Raw genomic sequence first — 19,299 nt, forward strand, 5'->3', positions numbered from 1 at the left:
CGATATGAGGTGCGGACCTTTGTGGCCTAGGTGCTACCTCTGGTGTAGCTTGACTATCGTCCATATCCTCCTTTGAGCGGCCTTCCACAGCCAGAACCTTGTACCTGTTGTGCAGGGGTACATGGGAAGTCGAGGTGAGCAAGGAGGAGAAGGTTTGCGTGCCATGCTGAGTGTGAACCTTTGAGGCTACTGCCTTCTGCCTGGCAAGGGGAGGATACAGAGTCCCCTTCACTTTGGTTTTTGTCTGTTGGTTGTCCCTGTTTCTGTCTCAGGGAGGGCAGAGCTTGGCTCCACCAGTCTCTTTCCCAGCCTCTCTGATGCTCCTTAACCTTTCCACTTCTTCGTATAGTTCTGCCACCAGGCTGAGCAGATCATCCACCTGGTCACACCTCACACAGCCAATCTCACTACTGCCGTCTGCTACTAGTGATAGGCTCTGACACTCCCTGCAGCCTGAGAGCTGGGTGGCTGCTTGTTTTCATGGGAGCTCTGTCTGGGTTGCCACATGCCTTCTGGCGAGCACAGAGGTTAGAGCTTTCTGCTGGGTGGGTGCCATGGCTAAACTCCTTCTGAGGGGGTGATGACCACCAATGTGTAGCCAAAAGAATAGACCTGTAATGGAGGCCTACTTGTATTATACATGGTAAGAAACAGTAGCTGAAAGGATAGGCCTGTAACGGAGGCCTACTTGTATTATACGTGATAAAAACTATTCATTGTTACTTTAAGTAGAAAGCTAATGATTCTTAGAATGAGCACGTTACGCATCGTGATAAAGAGAAAGAGCTACAAGACACTTCAAGGTCCTCATGTATGCACTTTTAGAAAGGGAGGATACTAGGAGCATCCTTATCTTCCTGAGGCATTTAGTAAACAATTAAAGTAGGGGAAAGGTAACTTGGGCCATGGTCCCCCCACCCACCCACCCACAAGCCCTCTACCCAAATTATACCACCTACTCAAAAGATAGTGGTGGAGAAAGGAACTGAGCATGCATTCTAGTTTGCATACTAGGCAAAGAAATATGAACCAATCATTGTAATGGGAAGTGCACCACTTTGTAATCTTTGTAATATTTGTCTATAAATATGACAAAAGAACCAGCGTTAAGTGTACTAGATTTGTGGGTACCACCTAGCACCTGGCACTGAATAAAGCAATATCTCCTCTCTAAACTGGAATAAGTTTCAGGAGTTTTACTTTTATGGGTTGGTGCAATCCCAAGCACAACTATAGGTTGGGCGGGGAATGGATTGAAAGCAGCCCTGAGGAGAAGGACTTGGGGGTGTTGATTGATGAGAAGCTCAACATGAGCCAGCAGTGTGTGCTTGCAGCCCAGAAAGCCAACCGTGTCCTGGGCTGCTTCAAAAACAGCATGGCCAGCAGGTCAAGGGAGGTGATTCTGCCCCTCTACTCCACTCTTGTGAGACCCCACCTGGAGTACTGCATCCAGCTCTGGGGTCCCCAGTACAAGAAAGACACGGACCTGTTGGAGCAGGTCCAGAGGAGGGCCACAAAGCTGATCAGAGGGCTGGAGCACCTCTCCTATGAGGACAGACTGAGAGAGTTGGGATTGTTCAGCCTGGAGAAGAGAAGGCTCCGGGGCAGACTTAATTGCAGCTTACCAGTACCTGAAGGGGGCCTACAGGAAAGATGGGGAGGGACTGTTTATCAGGGAGTGTAGTGATAGGAGAAGGGGTAATGGCTTTAAACTAAAAGAGATTTAGATTAGATGTTAGGAAGAAATTCTTCCCTGTGAGGGTGGTGAGGCACTGGAACAGGTTGCCCAGAGAGGCTGTGGAGGCCCCATTCCTGGAAGTGTTTAAGGCCAGGCTGGATGAGGCTTTGGGCAACCTGGTCTAGTGGAGGGTGTCCCTGCCCGGGGGGCTGGAACCAGATGATCTTTGAGGTCCCTTCCAACCCAAACTATTCTGTCATTCCATAACAAGTAGACTCCCTTCTTCACCACTTAAACTGAATAAGCCCTTCCACACCACACCCCGAGTCACTAGTGCTCCCTAGGCTGCCTTTTATAGGCTGGAGGGATAGGGGTGTGGGGCGGGGCGGGGTGGGGTGTGCGCGTGCGCGTCGTTGCTCTGGCAACGCCCAGGTCTCGTCGGCAGTTCCCGTGAGATCAGCCGGCTTTTGGCGGGTCTCTTCCGCCTCCCTGGCTTTTCCTTGCCTCTGGAAAGTCAGGGAAAACACCTGTACGCCTACATCTGCAAGTCCGCTGCGGGTCGGGCCGGCACCGGAGCTGCACCCTTCGGCGACTGACTGCTGGGTTCTGGTTACAGCGCGTTTAAATCTCCCGCCGTTGCTCTGGCAAATTTTTGTGTCCCTTTATGTTCTTGTTTATGGTTTCTTCTTCTTATTATCCCTTTTTTGCATTGAAAAGGTCCTTGACCAGATGCCCTTAATGGAGTAGACACTCTTGTTCCACATATGTTTGCAGTTTTCTATCCTTTCATCCTTTTCATTCTGAAGACTAGCAAATTATTTTATCAAAACAGAATTTGGTGATGGTTTATCATACAATATATACTTAAATTATTCTCATTTTTAATTGTGGTATTCTGAAAGTGGATAATAATGCTTGCAAGTGACTACAGAATTGCTTTCTTGTAGCTGTCTTTGAAACTCCCTGTGAAGGTTTGTTGAGGCTGCAGGTAAGTAGGAGCAGCGGGCTAGTTGTGGCTCTTCAATGAGCTTTCTGGTGCCAACTCTGTTCTGTTGTCTCATTATGTTTACTCCTGCTGTATGCACACAGGATATATACATGCTCTTCAACAGAGGTATATACATGCTCTTCAACAAATTTATTTCACACCAACAGTAGATAATTTGTGCTTAATTATCATCTGCTGTCTACAGAGTACACTGGATGAAGGATTTATTTGCTTAAACAAGGGGATAAGACCAAATTTGGTAATGCATTTGGCCTAATTCTGCTTAAAATTTTGTCCAGAGCAACCAACTTCTTCCTTGATGAGTCAATGGGATACCAGCTCCCAAAACTGTGTAGGCACAGATCTACATTTTAGGTAAGTGTTATTTTGTGAACACATTATTTTGCATAAATAATAAACATATTGAAACCCCTACTAAAGGCTGCTGAAGAGTATATGAAGTCACTGACTTCCTCTGGTTACTTGCTAGACCCAAAAATCAAAACCAAGGGGAAGAGGGGATTTTTTTCTTTGTGTTTTTAAGGGAACTCCTTCTTTTGTGTAAGACTGTGCTGCATAGCCACTGTGGTAATGGATAGTGAGTGTGGTGAGTGGTAGGTATTGCTGAATTTCATTTTGGGATCACATTTGTTGGATCTAAGTATATCTGTTACTATGTATCCCAAGCAATTCTATATTTTGTATGAGTGATCCATCCCAGTTGATTACTTGGTGCCTTCCTCAAAATATCTGCTAATTTTGGAGAATATTTCTTAGAAACATCTCTCTACAAATTCAGCATCTGTATTATGGATTGAAAATTTGACAACTTGCTGTTGGCAGGCAGTGTAAACAGTTCAGTGCAAATACATTTACATTGATGTGGACCATATACTTTTCAAGCTGTAGTCTCATTTCTGCCTTGTTATTAAATGAGACAAAGCAAAAAAAAAAAAAATGCTAGGGTTCCTGAACCACATCTGTTTACTTTAATGAATAAACAGTTATTGCCAATATGGAAGTGAGATAATGATGTCTAGCAGAGAAGTTTGCTTTAGACTTACTGATGGAATATGTGGAAGGACATTGCTGTCTGGGTTGGAAGGCCAAGCACAGGGACTGAGCATCACACCTAAACATATCAGGCAAATAACAACCTCAAATTCTCTATTGATGTTAACATCTGTATCTAACACCATTCTTTCAAACAAGTGAGCTGCATGTCCTCTGACATTCCATAACCTATAGGCAAAGGTTAGAAGTAATTTAATTTTTTGATTGAGACATCAACAGTATTGGGAGGGAGAAAATTCTGCAGGTGTTGCTTGTTTGGCTCATATATAAGTTTATGATTTTTCATTATAGACTACTTGGCTCTGTAAGTCTTACTGTACAGGATCACTGTTCTTCATAAATTTTAAGATATAATCAAACAATTCAGGCAAATGCATGCTTTACACTGTTGTATTGAACCAATTGACACTTGGGCTGTTAAGTCACTAGGTCTGCAGAAATTTCAGGTGTAAGTGTTCATCTCCTTAATGGTGCTGCTTGTACATACCTCTGCCTCCAGAGAGGGCAAGAGGGGTTTTTCTTTTCTTCTTTGTTAGGAATATTTATTTGAATGTGTGGGATGTTCAGCCTCCAGGGTTTCAAGTTGACTGTTTTTTGCTTTGTCAGAAAAGAAAACTAGTTGAGGTGTGACATGACCATGTGTTACAGTCGGGAAGGCATTTGCTGCTTGTATTGACTTGAGGTCATGCAGCACTGAGCATCAGACAACATTTAAGCCACAGGCTTGGAGGCCTCATTATGTTGATGGCAAGCAATCGGGCAATATTTCTGCCTCTAATGGCAGAAAATCTTGAAAGTAGAAAACTTGACATAAATTTTCTAGTTATCCGATATTTGTATTTGAGATGAGCTATTGCTGAGTTATGCTTCCAGAGAGGTTTCTGGCTTCCTGACCTTGTATTTCAGTTAAAATAGTAATAGTGCAGTAGAAGACAGGTATTTAGCAGATGAGTAATCTGGAATTGAAGCTTTTTGGACGGGTGAGGGATTTGGGATCCTAATGTGGAATTGTTCTTGGAGGGGGGAAGTAATACCTATTTGCCATGCAACTGTAAAGAGAAGTTTAGGAACAGTCCTGCCATGAGAAGTAGCTTTAAAGCATTGTTTTCTTGTTACATACTAGAAAAATCTGAAGAACAGGCATAATGTTCCTATGTATTTTTATCTGCAAAAAGACCCAAGGTTTAAGATAAGAATGTGGAGAAAAAGGATTAACATCTGCTCTTCTACATCACTGAGTTCACGTCTCTAGTTTAGGAGAGCTGTGCGATTGTAATAGTTTGTCAAATAGTACAAGTGATTTACATTCTTAAAAGCTGGCCTAAAGAGGCTGCTCACCCACCCCTGACCAACGCTTGCTGCTCTCTGCTTTCCCAGTTCCTCCCCCGAGTTTACACGCTGATTAACTTTTCTTTCTTTGGAGCTGGGGAACTGATTCTGGATGTTCCTGTCCCTGCCTTGTAAAACCTAGCAGATTCCTTAATTCCTACTGAGGAGCCAATCCATACATTCTTAGTTAATGCCCTGGTGAGAGGATGGAGATAGGCGCTGAGGGATAGGAGCAAAGCTGCTGTACTCTGTGCTAACTTCTGTTACTCTGAAAAACTGTGTCACAAGCTCCTTGGATTCCCTCTGAACTTTGTTCACCTGTGAGGGGCTTTTCCATCCTCTTTTTAGGGCCTTCCTCTGATTTGTGGCTTAAATGTGCGTACCAAGGCCTTATATGTGTATATTCTAATGCTGACAATTTCCCTTTGACTGAGATAGGCTTCATTTTTTCCCTCTTCTTAGTGAGAAAAGCCCTCATCTATACCATAAGATGTTTATTGAAACCCCTTGTATGCCTGTGCTACCTTAACTTTGCTAAGCAGGATACAATAGAAGACTTTTTTACTTTTGCTGCAGGTGATGTTGATCTCTTTCTGTGCTGGTACATACTTGGAATAGTTACTCCTGAACATGAGTATGTAGTACAGAAGGTTATGTGTATACTTTTTCTATGTTAACTGGAAGTTTGTGCCTTAATTTTAATCCAACACCTGTTACATTAACACTTCTGCAGCTGAGACAGAGCTTTTGCTTTTTATGTCATTTTAAACTGATGGGTTCCTACATTGAATTAGTATATTTTGGTTCTGCTTCCTAAGGGAATGGTGCTGCATTTTGCTGTTGTTCTGTTCAAATTTCATTCTTGTATGTAATTCTAGTCTGTGGTGGGTTAACCCTGGCTGAAGGCCAGGTGCCCACCAGAGCCACTTTCTCACTCCCCTCATTCACCAGACAGGGGAGAAAAGGTGTAACGAAAAGCTTGTGGGTCGAGATAAGGACAGGGAGACATCACTCATTAATTGTTGTCACAAGCAAAACAGACCAAACTTAGAGAGGGAATTCATCTAATTTATTACTAGGCAAAACAGAGTAGAGGAATGAGAAATAAAACACCTCCCCCCACCCCTCCCATCTTCCCGGGCTCAACTTCACTCCCGGCTTCAACCTTTCCCCCCTCAGCGGCACAGGGGGACAGGGAATGGGGGTTACGGTCAGTTCATCACATGTTGTTTCTGCTGCTTCTTCAGCCTCAGGGGGGACTCCTCTCATCGTTCCCCTGCTCCAGCATGGAGTCCCTCTCACGGGGTGCAGACCTTCAGGAGCAAACTGCTCCAGCGTGGGATCCCCCATGGGGTCACAAGTCCTGCCAGCAAACCTGCCCTGGCATGGGCTCCCCTCTCCACGGGTCCACCGGTCCGGCCCGGACTTGCTCCAGTGTGGGCTTCCCACGGGCCACAGCCTCCTTCAGGTGCCTCCACCTGCTCCAGCGTGGGGTCCTCCACGGGCTGCAGGTGGAATCTCTACACCCCCTCATCCTTCCTCCATGGGCTGCAGGGGGACAGCCTGCTTCACCATGGTCTTCACCATGGGCTGCAGGGGGATCTCTGCTCCGGCGCCTGGAGCACCTCCTGCCCCTCCATCTGCACTGACCTTGGTGTCTGCAGAGTTTTCTTACATCTTCTCAGTCCTCTCTCCGGCTGTAAAAGCTCTCCCTAACTGGTTTTTTTTCTGTCTTAAATATGTTATCACAGAGGCGCTGATTGGCTTGGCCTTGGCCAGCGGCGGGTCCGTCTTGGAGCCGGCTGGCATTGGGTCTGTCAGACACAGGGGCAGCTTCTAGCAGCTTCTCACAGAAGCCACCCCTGTAGCCCCCCCCCCCCAGCTACCAAAACCTTGCCACGCAAACCCAACACATAGTCCTTTGTTCTTTTATAGCATTCTAGCTCTCCTGTCCTTTTCATCCATTTTACACCAGGAGGTGCTGGTTTGTTATGATCCCCAGTAAAAAAGGCACTCAAACACTGTAAAGTATCACTTAAAATACCATTTATTAAAGAAACAGTATTCACTCTAAAGAAAGAGAGGCTAGTATAGATAATCCTACATCCCTTCAGATGCTGGGAACACTGGGTTTTGCAGGTTCAAACAGGTCTCTGACTAGTGTGCAGCATGCCGTGCAGATTCCACCTGTGGAAGGGTCATCCCATTTTGGGATTCTTACTACGTTGTAATATTTTTGCCTACTTTCAGTGTGGGACCCATGCCTCTCTGTGCATGGAGAGTGGGATGTGTTAGACCTTGGCCCATGAATCTTGGGATGTGCTGGACCTGGTATGAGGAAAATGTGTTGGAAGAGTGCTTGGGTGCAAGGGAGACTTGATAACCACACTTCCATGCCTGGCCTACAGAAGGGAGCGTGTCTTCTGGCATAGAGAAGGGAAGACGGGGCATATCTTACTCAGCCCCCCAAACTGGGAGGGTGGCGCATAATGTGATGGTAGGGATAGCTTGCTGCAAACTGAAGGCAGGCAGGCTGCCAGCACTCAGCCATGTCAGGGCATCCCATCATCCACCATACCTGCTTCCCACCCAATGGAAGCAATAGTCTTGTGTTTTCTGGTGAGGTTCTTCCCAGGTTACACAATGTTTGTTTTCAAAGGATGAATTAAAAAAAGCTATTGCTTCTTTCCCCATTTCCTTTTATTTGGATGAAATGAGTGTGATGGCAGCTGTGCTTCTCACAAATGAAAGTTACAAGATAGTGGAGGATCTGTCCCAGCACAACAATAAACTGTTGTTAAATAGTAATGATTTTTTTTTTTCTTCTAAAGAGTCTCTACTCATTCATTGCAAGCAGAGCTTGAAAACCTAGCGCAGATGTAGTTAACATTCAAAACAGAGGAGGCAAATAGGAGAAATGCTAAAGTTATATTCAGCTTATATTGCTGAAATGTTAGTTTTCCTTCTTTTTTGCAGTAGACTGGCTGGGTTGACTGTAATTCTTTGGATTCATTTCAGAGTAGTGTGATTGCCATTAATCTATATTTAAATCACAGTATTGTCCAGAAATACTAATCAAAACAAGTTGTTCTAGGTGCAGTGAAAATTTAGCAGCTGCTAGGAAGAAAATTAACTCTATCCCTGCCAAAACTAGGACAGAGTTAAATTGAAACAAGCATTTTAAGTGGCAGCCTTGAAAATTGCTCTTGAGCAGCCCCAGAGATTTAAGGAATTTCCAGAAGATCCTCAGATCAATTGTATTTCTTCACATGCAAACAGACTTCGTCCAATTCAAACTTACATCTTGCTTTGAGTGTGTGGCTTGTGTGTGTTGGGTTTTATTCCCCACCCCCCACCCCCCCCTTCCCCCGCCAAGTTTACAGCAAGTAGTAATAATGTGTAGCCATGCAATGGCTGGATAACTGTCGAACAAACTGAATCTGTTTGGCACTTTTTGTAACCACCCAAAACAGACTTAGGTCTTATAAGTTTGGCATTTGAAAACACTTAACAAATCTGTAGACCTAGTTCACATTGTTTATAGTTATTGTAGTGTAATGTTATGTATTTTGGTTTCCAGTTTACATTTATAAGGTTAAATTCTGCAGCCGCTGCTCAGGTCTTATTAAAAAAAATGGTATGCAGTTGTAAGCTCAACTCTTTGCTGAAGTGGGTAGGAAGAATCTCTCTGCCTTCAAGAAAGCATTTTTGTGTGAGTGAATTCGTATAGAAACTTACCTATAACTTTATGTTGTTTTCCTTGCTTTCTGGTTACACACTACTATATCAATGATCCTTATTTTTATGCTGCTTTAGAAAAAGACTTTTCATATATTCTTTTGTTTTAGTGCCACAGCAATTTAAAAAGAGTGAAATTTTGATTAGAAAAAGAAAACAACAGAGGGTGCTAAAGAGCTGTGGAAAAATGTATTACTCTTGCTCTCCGAAGAAAAACAAAGCTAGGAACAAGCAGTGGACCTCAGTTAACACTTCTGAGAAGGTGCAAATTTTTTTATGGTCTTTCATAAATGACATTTCTCAAATGGGCAGGTTGCCAGTGACTAAATGTAAGACCGGAATTGTTTAAACTTTGTAAGCTATGGAAGAAATAATGTTTCTAGAGCAAGCATCATGAATGACCTGGGTCATATCATTTAGGCACAGACCCTGAGAGATGCTGAACTCAACTGAGATTGAGTAGCTAAATAGCTTACAGGATATGGACTTAAGCCTGTGCTTCAGTGCTTCATCTGTAAAACAAGAATCTTTGTACTGTACAGCTGGGTGCAATATGTGGCGAATAAATGCATGAAGGATTTCCAGTGTGTTTGGCTTCTCTGATAGAGGCCTAAATCTAAATTTTAGCCTTCACTAGAGTATTTACTCAGGGACATCTTTATTCGTTCACATGTTTCAGTGAATAATCAGGGAAACAAACTGTGAATGTATGTGGACTGGTGCCGTAAATGTTTGACTCTCCTTTCCTTAGGTGGTAGGACACGTGTTCAACTCATAGTTAATTAATAATTAATTAATCTCTCACTTTGTGATTATTGTACTATTGATGACAATCTGAAACACAGTTTATTGCAGTTCGCTAAAGGAATGTTGGGCTTCCCCACTGTTTGTACCAAGTCATTGGCTAATTAGTTGATTTATCTCACACTTAACAGATTTAAAGATTGTATTCTATGAGCTTGTATGGTTTACTGTCATGTCATACAGCTATAGAAGATGCCAAGCTGGAGCTCCAAGTAATTTATTCTGGTATTCAAGAATCAGATAGACCTTCAGTAATGGAAATTGTGGGATACTAAATGTAATAAGTCAAATGCTAGGAGTCTTTTCCAAAAATGAAAACAGGAAAAAAATGTCTTATGTTATACAAGCAAAAGTTAAATCACACTCAGATCTCTAAAGCATTTTAAGTGATGTCCAGTCAAGTGCTGGCACTTGTATAATTTTCAGCAAAACCTGCGAACAACTTAAGCCTTTGTTTTACTCAAAATAACTGGCAGTGTTAGTAATTGCTAGAAAAATGTTACTTACCACTGTCAGTTTGGTGAAGATGCTTCTTTTTTTTGTGAGGCAACTCATATTTGGGAAGTTCAAATGTTTACCTTTAAAGAAGTAGCTGTAAGGATGACCGTTATGGTTGATTAAATCTCCACCATGGAGCCATAGTGGCTCCAAGTCTGTCCAGAAGTAATTCTCAGAATTGTGTCTTTTTGACCTGCTTCATATGATGTAGATATCTGAGCTCCAGCCCTCCAGGCAGGGGTGGTAGCATTGTCCAAAAATTTGTCTACAGCTTCAGTGCTTGAATCCGCCAGAGGATAGGAAAGCAAAGTGTCCTGCATCTCTAACTGATGCAGTTAAAGGCAATTTCTGTATTGTTTTGGGATTCTTAGAGAATAAGAGTCTTTACACTGACCCTTTACTATCTGCCGTATAGTCTCTCTGTCTCTGGGAGATGGGCAAGGGCTTCTGAACTTACTCTATGTGTATTGTATCAGAGTGCCTTCAGGACAGTTTCTGTGAGTGAGCTTCCCCTCTGAGTCTTTGAACATTTCCCCTTGTTTGCAAGTTTGTGATCTGATGAACTTTGGCTAAAGTCTCGATGGGTGAAAATCTGTGAGTTTCCATGAGAGAAATTACAGTTTGCATCAGATGGGCAGATGGGCCCTTAAATACTACAACAGCGCAGAAGATAGTGAAGTCAGATAGAAGATAGGTCCCTGAGAGGGGCAATGAGTGATTAACTCCATAAAGTATGGTATATGTTGCTACAGTTGCCAATATTTTAATAAGGGATGACCACAAAAACTTATTTCCTTCATTCTGTGATAGCCTGTGAGTTGCAGGGGACAAACATATTTACAGAGAGGAGGCTGCAGAGACCCTATTCATTTGGATGTTTCTTTTACACAAAATCACTTTCTCACAACTTGACTAGTTGACAAATGAACTTCTATTAGGCTACTTTGCCCTGGTGGCATGGAAATCTCATCACATGCAGACAGGGTGCTCTGTCTGATCACCACTGCTGTAGGGTTGGAGAGAGGTAATCCCTCCCTGTGGATTTGCTATGTAATCAAACTCACAACACCTGTACAATGTATAAGTGGGCGATTTGGGTCTGTAGGGTATTGCTTTTTCAAAGGACTTCAACACATTCTATTTTCTAGGCCAGTTCAAACATGTGCTTTGGAAGTCCACTGATTTTAATGAGAGTTAAGGAACACTTCAAGTTAAGGATGAATGTATTGCCAGGCTGAATGTTTTGACAAATAAAGTCCTAAAATACTTCAGCATGGAAGTTCAACATCATCTTTGACATAATTTCCCTCATTTTTTAAGTGTAAACCATGCGTTCAGACTTGACTGAAGGAATATTACCAGATGGTGATGTCACTTTTGTAAAGAGCTTTCACAAGAATAAGAAAGTATTGGAAATAATTTTATTTCATTTACTAAGGTATAGGAGAATTGTTGCTATAATGCTGTCGTGGTTTAGCCCCGTCTGGCAACTAAGCACCATGCAGCCGGTTACTCACTTCCCCCCAGCAGGATAGGGGAGAGAATCAGAAGAGTGAAAGTGAGGAAAACTCATGGTTTAATAAGACAAACATGAACAGGAAAATTATAATAATAATATACAAAACAAGTGATGAACAGCACAATTTCTTATCACCCAAAGTTGATACTATGCATGACCCCGAGCCTCCCAGCCCACATGCACAAGCAAAGCAAGACAAGGAATTCATTCATCACTTCCCATTGGCAGGCAGATGTTCAGCCATCTCCAGGAAAACAGGGCTCCATCACATGTAACAGTTACTTGGGAAGACAAATGCCATCACACAGAAGTTGATGCTGCACAAGGGCCTCAGCTGACACGCCTCTCAGTCCACTCCCCAGTTATAAACGGGACATGATGTCACATGGTATGGAATAGCTCTTTGGCCAGTTTGGGGCAGCTGTCCTGGCTGTGTCCCCTCCCAGCTTCTTGGGTGCCCCCCGCCTTCTTGTTAGCAGGGCAGTAGGAGAAGCTGAAAAGTCCTTGACTGCTTGGCAACAACTAAAAACATCCATGTGTTATCACAGTTATTCTCATCCTAAATCCAAACCACAGCACTACACCAGCTGTCAGAAAGGAAAATTAACTCTATTCCTACCTAAATCAGGACAAATGCCAAAGTAGCAAATCTCATAGAAGTGGAAAGAAATCTGTTCTGCTGGTGTCCTTCTCCAGCTTTATGCCAACGTGTCCATACTTTGAGATCCACTACCACCTTGCCAAAAAAACTTGCATCTTCTGGACATCTGGAAAGTTTTGTGTACTTGGTTTGTGCTACACTATAGCAATCTCGTCAGCAAAATGGTGGGGATGATTATTCATAATTTTCTCATTGTTAAATCAGAGAACTCTATCATGCAATGAGTTAGAATGAGGGAGGCGAATTTCATCTTCCTACTGCTGGTAGTTGTTACATGTGTTGTACAAAAATGACAAAAGTCCTTTCATGAAAGTTTTGTAGGGACTAGACTTTGACAGTGTCACTGAATTTTTGAATTCAGTAAGTCTTTTCTTAGACAATGGAAGGAAGTAGCTGTCAGAACCTGGGCGAAAACTAATTTTCTGATATAATAACTGATTTATGTTAGCAAGACCAAGCGAGCAGAGGAGCTGTTTAAAACTTATTCTTTTATACCATGTAAGCTATAAAAAACAGATAATGTATACTCTGGTGGTGTAATTTGTTGCTGCTCTATTGCATTCATTGCAGTTCAGTTGACTTACACCCACAGATGGGTTTGGTTTCTGATGAACTGTCCTTACCCTGTGAGGAACTCTGAGAGTTTCTTTATCAGATTTCCATTTTGTTTTGCATTGTATGCAAACATAGCTGCTTCATTTATAAAGGCTAGTCTGCTTCTGATGTCTTAATCTGGTCAAAGTGATGCCCTTCATATAGTAAGTAAATGTTCAGCTATCTTGGTGTTGGGCCAAGGGGAGGCTTACCTAAGCTAACTAGCTTGGAAAAGTGTCCTTTGTACTAAACACTGTAATATCTGCAGGCATTGTTTGTACAGCATACTCTGACACTAAACAGTGGTTAAGAAATGGGTTATCTTAAGTACACTGGGCAAATCCTGGGGAAATTCATTGTACCCATCTCAAATTCCTCAAAATTGTGAACTTCAGTTTATACTTGGATTTTGCAGTTTATGGATTCTCCTAGTGTTTAGCATCTCCCAGGAAGCAACTGGCAATTCACAGAATCAAGCACCTAATAATAGACACTGGGGTTTGTTTTATCTTGAAATATAGTGATTGTAACAAGTTAAATTTTGGATTCAGAATTGGGGATTTTTTTTTTACAGTTCTCCTGGATTTGAGCTACTTTTTCCTGTTGTGTATTTTACATTTATAATGTTGATATGCTATAACTATTATTAATTGGCATATTGTCAATTCATCAAGTTAAAAAACATACAGCAGGTAAAACACATGGTGATTAATACTTTAGTAATTATGTAGCTTATCCCACCGTACTTTTCTTATGCCTGGCTTATTTCTTCTCATTAATTTAAGCTTCTAAATTAATCAGATTGTTCTTGATTGTTTAGAAAAACACTCAAGTAATATCTGTGTGCATGGTTTTGTGATAGAACTCTGTTCTCCAGGAGTATACTGGAGAAAAAGGTCTCTAAACTGTAAGAGAGAATTGCTGGACAACCTAAAATTAAAAGCTATGCTACCAAGGCTTTTAATCATAAGAAAAGCCCAAATTTTAGTTGTACCACAAAGAATCTCTCTTTTAAAAATTATGGAGAAAAAAAGAGAGTGGAAGAGGTGTGGGCTGAGTTGCAATTTCTTGTGGGGAGCAAATCTTTTCCCTAGTTTTCTGTGTCAGCAGTAGATATGTTACCGACTGAAGTATTTATTCCAGAAGTATAGAAACCTAAACATTTAAATTATTGTCTAAAATAGTGCTTAGCAGTTAAAAATAGCCACCCAAAAATTTCCATCAAAAAACTTTTGGATGAAAAATCAGATTTTAAGGTAGGATTTTTGAAATTATAAAGATGAGTATCTGAAATGCCAGCTATTTTGTTTCTGAAAATTGTAAAATACGTGTACTTTTGCTGCCTCTGACCTTTTTCTCCCTTCTGGGTCAGGTTCCTTGTGCAGACTTTCTTTCCCAAGGAAGTTTCTGCAAAACTTCTTACCAGAAAGGGAAGCTACAACATATGTGTGTGTATATTTATACGATGGAAGTTTTAATTAATCAATGAGCCTAAAGTGAGTGGGAGGGGGACAGGGCAAGCACGGAGTCTGCACCACCCTCCTGCAGGTGCTGCAGCTGTTGCAGATCTCTTTAGTATATCAGATTTTTAATATCTCTGCTTTAAATTCTTTATGTGAAGCTTAAACTTTTTGGCAGGGAAAGAAATACATTGTCTGACCTGTTCTGCTCAAAACTGTTTTTCCAAACTCTTAATCTACTCATTATGAACATCCAGAAACTGTTTGGTCCCATTCATGCAAAGTGCAACAAACTAAAACAGAAATCTGCCTTCTCTAGTCTCAAAGGCCTGCACAGGGTGATTGTATTTCTACTGTTAGTCTACTTCATAGCAAACCCAGAAAGTGTCTGGATTGCACTTGGATCACCCAAGGAGCTGTTACACATATGGCAGAACCCGATGGTATCTTGTCTGTAGCAGGTCTTGTGGCATCACAAATCCTCCTGCAAACTGCTGCTAAAGCAGTACTGGCTTTCCCAATCTGAAGAGGGGCTCTGAAGCTTTTATGGGAGTAGGGAACACTGGGAGAGATTTCTACTCCTGAGCCTGGAATTTTGACCTATTCAATTTTAATGAACATACAAGCTTATGTAATGCCTTCTTGAAAGACTGACTGGAAACGTACTGTATCTAAACCACCAGTGGTTTCCCTGCAATATTCTCTAACAGTCTGCAGGCTTCTTAAGTCATCTGCCATATCTTCCCAGAAGATGGAAGCATTCATCTTGGAGATATGTGAAATAGTTGAATTGTTTAAAAAAAATATCACTGATTATTCAGCACTTGTAATATTGAACATCTCTGAAATTACTTTGTGTTTTACAAAGTCCTTTTTTCACTCCAGCCAAACTTGTTCAAATCAGTAGATGATTTTTCAATCCTTCTCACTGGCACTTCACATCTGTCTTTAATTTTCATTCTGAAAAATAGCATTCCGTCCATTTTGGTTTTGTTAATGAGAAAATCTTCTCTCTGTTTACTGGGGCCCTTGCTTGTTTATTTGAAGGTTGATGGTCCCATACGATTTTGTGACTGCATAGCACAGTGCCTTCAGACAGTTCTGTGGTTTTTCCCAGGAAGTAACGTATCCTTCCAACAGATTTCTTTGCAGTTTGTTAGTGTATAACTGGTAGGGTTTGGTGTGGAATGTGCTATAACATTCTAAAGCTAAATTTTGTGAAAAACACTAGGTCAAAACATAGGCTTAAGTCATTCTGTGATGTTCAATCTGGTTTTACTTGCTATATATGTAATTATTTACAATGCCACTTAACCATTATTTAAAAAACACCCGTACCTGTTATAGGTGGAATTTAAAATTGCAAGTCTGCTAAGAGCTGGAATTAACGGTTTCTATTCATTGGTTGTTGACTACCAAAGTGTAAGCCAAGGGCAACCACACTCTTAAGTGTATCTGTTAACTGCTTAAATGTATCACCCAGAATGTTTACAATAATTAGGGAAGTCAGGATCTGTACTTGGTTTAAGATGTTTTCTCACTAATTATTATGAGGAAAAAGTCAGCTGATAGAAACTTAGTGCTCATTAGTATAAATAATTCTTGATGGCAGAAATTCCTCATTCCAAAACTCATTGTTATTTGTAAAAGAAGCCACCATATTATCTGCTAAGCATAAACTATAGGTATTAAAGCAGTAGAGAGGCTGTCTTAAACTACTTATTCCTTAGTATCTAACCTATTCCTATTTACCCACTCTTCTTTCTCTTGAAGTAATGCAGCAATGCAGGTGGCATTTCAAGTAGGAATGCTCTATTATGGGCATCACAGAAGTGAAGAAATTCACCGTAATGAGATCATTCTGGACCTAGTAGGCAAAACACTGTGATTGTTTCACCTTTCTTGCTTGTGCCACACAGTAAAAAGAAGCGCAGTAGAGAATGTGGAAATGTGACTGAGATAATTAATGTTCTTGGCTACCATTTTCACCACAGGCTGCTAAGTATGGATGTTGTTCATAAAACAACTACTTTAATTTTATTCTTTTTCTGCACATTTCCTATCAGACAATCTGGTAGATGGGCTGCTGAGCTGGGATAGTGATTGGTAGCTAGCTATCTTCTTCCCTTTCTACACCTCCCCACACCCCCATTTTTGGAAGGAAAATGAGGAAGAAGGTCTTTGAAGATCTCTCTTGATTTGCCCTGTATATCAATACCTAGGATTGGCCAAAGACATCTAAGTTTGGATTGCTCTGTTGAACAGATTGAGATTAACTATTTAACATACTGGTGAATTTTCCTCAAGGAATGTACTCTGCATCAAGAAACCCCTAACCTTCGCAGTCTAGCTGCCATGTGAACATGCTTAGGTTTGCAAAAAGCTGCTGTTAATAATAGTTAAGAGAGTTGTTGAAAATGTAATCACACCAGGGTTTGAAATTTTATTTTGGAAGCAGCATATTTTCAGGAAGCAAGATGGGCTGGACCTCCAGCTGTTGCAAGGTGGCACAGTCCCTCAGACATGAGTAGGATGGCATTGATTTACATCCATCGAGGATCCGATCCTCTGAGGGAGGATGGGAGAAAGTACAGCTGTCGTGGCTGGGAGTGCTAAATCCATGCCAATGAGGTGAAGGGGACTGAGCTGCATGGACTTACAGACCTCAGAGAGAGAAGGTAATTGAAAAACCTGTTGTGTTTTGCTAGTCTCTGGATGGAAGGAATGGTCTGATCCCTTGAAGAGATTTAGATTTTTGAGTTTCTCAGGTTTGTACCTGATTAGTTCTGCTTTTAGAAACATTTCAGCAGCTGCAGATGAACAAAATGCAATAACCCTCTGACCATGTCTCCTCTTTCCCAGGTATGCCCTTTCAGTCTAGAGCTGGAAAAAGAACAGTATCACAGTTACTACCTTGAAAGCATGCTCCATCATGTGGTCTGCTCTCTTTGCTGAGAATGATCTGCAGGAACGGATTAAAGTCATACTTCTGCTTCCCGTCTTGGAGAAGGTTAAGTGTGAGATGCGGCGACTGATAATCTCTAACATGAAGTCACATAACAGGCATCTTTAGCAACATCCCACTGACTTTAGAGTTCTATTTTTGTGTTATATACTCATTAAAAAAAAAAAGAGACTGCTTAAGTTGCTGGTTTAAACACTTGTTTTCCACACAAGATTTAAAGCTACAGGCTGATTTTTCTTTAGAAATAGAATGCGTCTGCTTGTGATGTGAACAGTTTCCTCAGTTGTTTTGCACCGTAAGATGACATTTGTACCCACATAATTGGGCTCGCAGTTCCCTAGTGGTAAAAGCCACATGTTGTATCTTTCTTGTTTACATCATATTTCCAAGCTGCTTGACAATAATGATTTACCTTTGACAATGCTGCTGTTTATGATTTTTTTTATGGTTAAAACTTCCAATTTTTATCATTCCCATATATTGCTTTTATTCCCAATAAAACTGCTTTTTTGGCTAGACAGCCAGAATACTGTTGTAATGGAAATAGTGAGGACTTAATATATTGCTTCTGTCTGAACTTGAATTTGATCCTGTTCCCATTTAAATCAGTTACAGAACCCCGCCTGGCATCTGTGAGAACTGTGTTGGCTGGTTGGCTGTCCTACAGACTATATCATACTATACTTGAAGACTACTGTCATTGTTTTAAATATTTTTTCCTGATTCGTAAATATGAACAAGCTTTTTGCTCCAGTATAACTATCTTAATCTCTGCTATCAAGAGTTATCAACTGTTGTTATCATGAAACCAAAAATATTTATAATCGTATTGTGAACAAAGTCTCCTACTTCAGAGAAAAAAAATGTTATTTTCACTGTTATTCATGAGACATTTTTATAAGGGTGAAAATCATTAGCAGGATAAGAGAACATATGGGAATCTGATCCTGTGTAGACTGTTGGTGATTTTCCACCAAATTACTTCTGCTGATTTCAGGAGACACCTCTAAGAAACATGTGACAAACAACTAGTCTGGCATAAAGATCCCATTATCCCTGTGCCATAAACTATGTTAGTTATCACCGATGTCCTGCTGATCTTTACAACTCTGAGAGAAAAGAAAATTGATGTTGTTGATGTGCAAGATCAATTCCTGCTCAGTGCAGAGGCTGTATTATGCACTTATCTCACTTGTATCTTGGGTAACTATGTGCATTTTCTTGCCCATGGACATCCGAATATCATAAATGAAGGTAGTGTTATAAGGAGGTTTGGTACCTATTTGTTGTCAGTGCTGCTGGCTGTGCATCATGTGCTTCCCAGGATGTGCCATGAAGTTGCAACTGTACCACTGCCTCACAACTCACAGCCAAGCTCTGTCCACTCCGGCTTTGGCCACAGCTGTTGATGCCTGGCTTGTGGCAACTCTTTATTAATAGTTGAACAGAATTCAGGAATCAAATTTCCTGCATAAATGTGTGCACTTGCACTTATTTAGAGATAATCCAACTTTCTAACAAAGAAAGAGACCCTTTCAGTGTAGGCAAAAAATTCTTCCTGAATTCATAAAGTGTATGTTAGTCCCACATTTTGTTGGATCCTCTTATGCCTGGGTCTTGATAACCTGCCTGTGTTTTCCCACAACTCAGCTGCTTCTTCAGACTGCAGTGATTCTAGCATTTTTCTGAGGTAAAAACAGTGAAATCATCAAACTCTATTTTTGTCTTTTACTTGTTTCTAGAACATGTCCTCTTTCCAGGATGAGGGGGGCTTTGCAAGTAGTTGTGACTGGATCATTAGGTTGGTAAAAGAACTGGAGTCTGACTAAAGATGAAGCCCTGAAAAGCTATTTTGAAATGGTCTGGCATATACACTTGGCAGCAAAAATCTTCACAGGCCTGGAGATACCTAGATGCCAGGTTGGAGATCTGTCACAATTTAAATGAATAATTTAATGATCAAACCATTTCTAATTCCTGGTCAGGAGAAA

General features: G+C 41.2%; 1 long non-coding RNA gene across 1 annotated transcript; it reads left to right on the top strand.

Annotated features, from left to right (window-relative positions):
- The first annotated feature begins 2,145 nt into the window (after nucleotides 1-2,145).
- Nucleotides 2,146-17,511, top strand: LOC129203695 (uncharacterized). Its single transcript, XR_008576119.1, has 2 exons — nucleotides 2,146-3,041; nucleotides 16,802-17,511. It is a non-coding gene; the product is annotated as an uncharacterized LOC129203695 (long non-coding RNA).
- The last annotated feature ends 1,788 nt before the right edge of the window (nucleotides 17,512-19,299 follow it).

Source organism: Grus americana, chromosome 2, assembly GCF_028858705.1.
Source record: "Grus americana isolate bGruAme1 chromosome 2, bGruAme1.mat, whole genome shotgun sequence".
NCBI classification, from domain to species: domain Eukaryota; kingdom Metazoa; phylum Chordata; class Aves; order Gruiformes; family Gruidae; genus Grus; species Grus americana.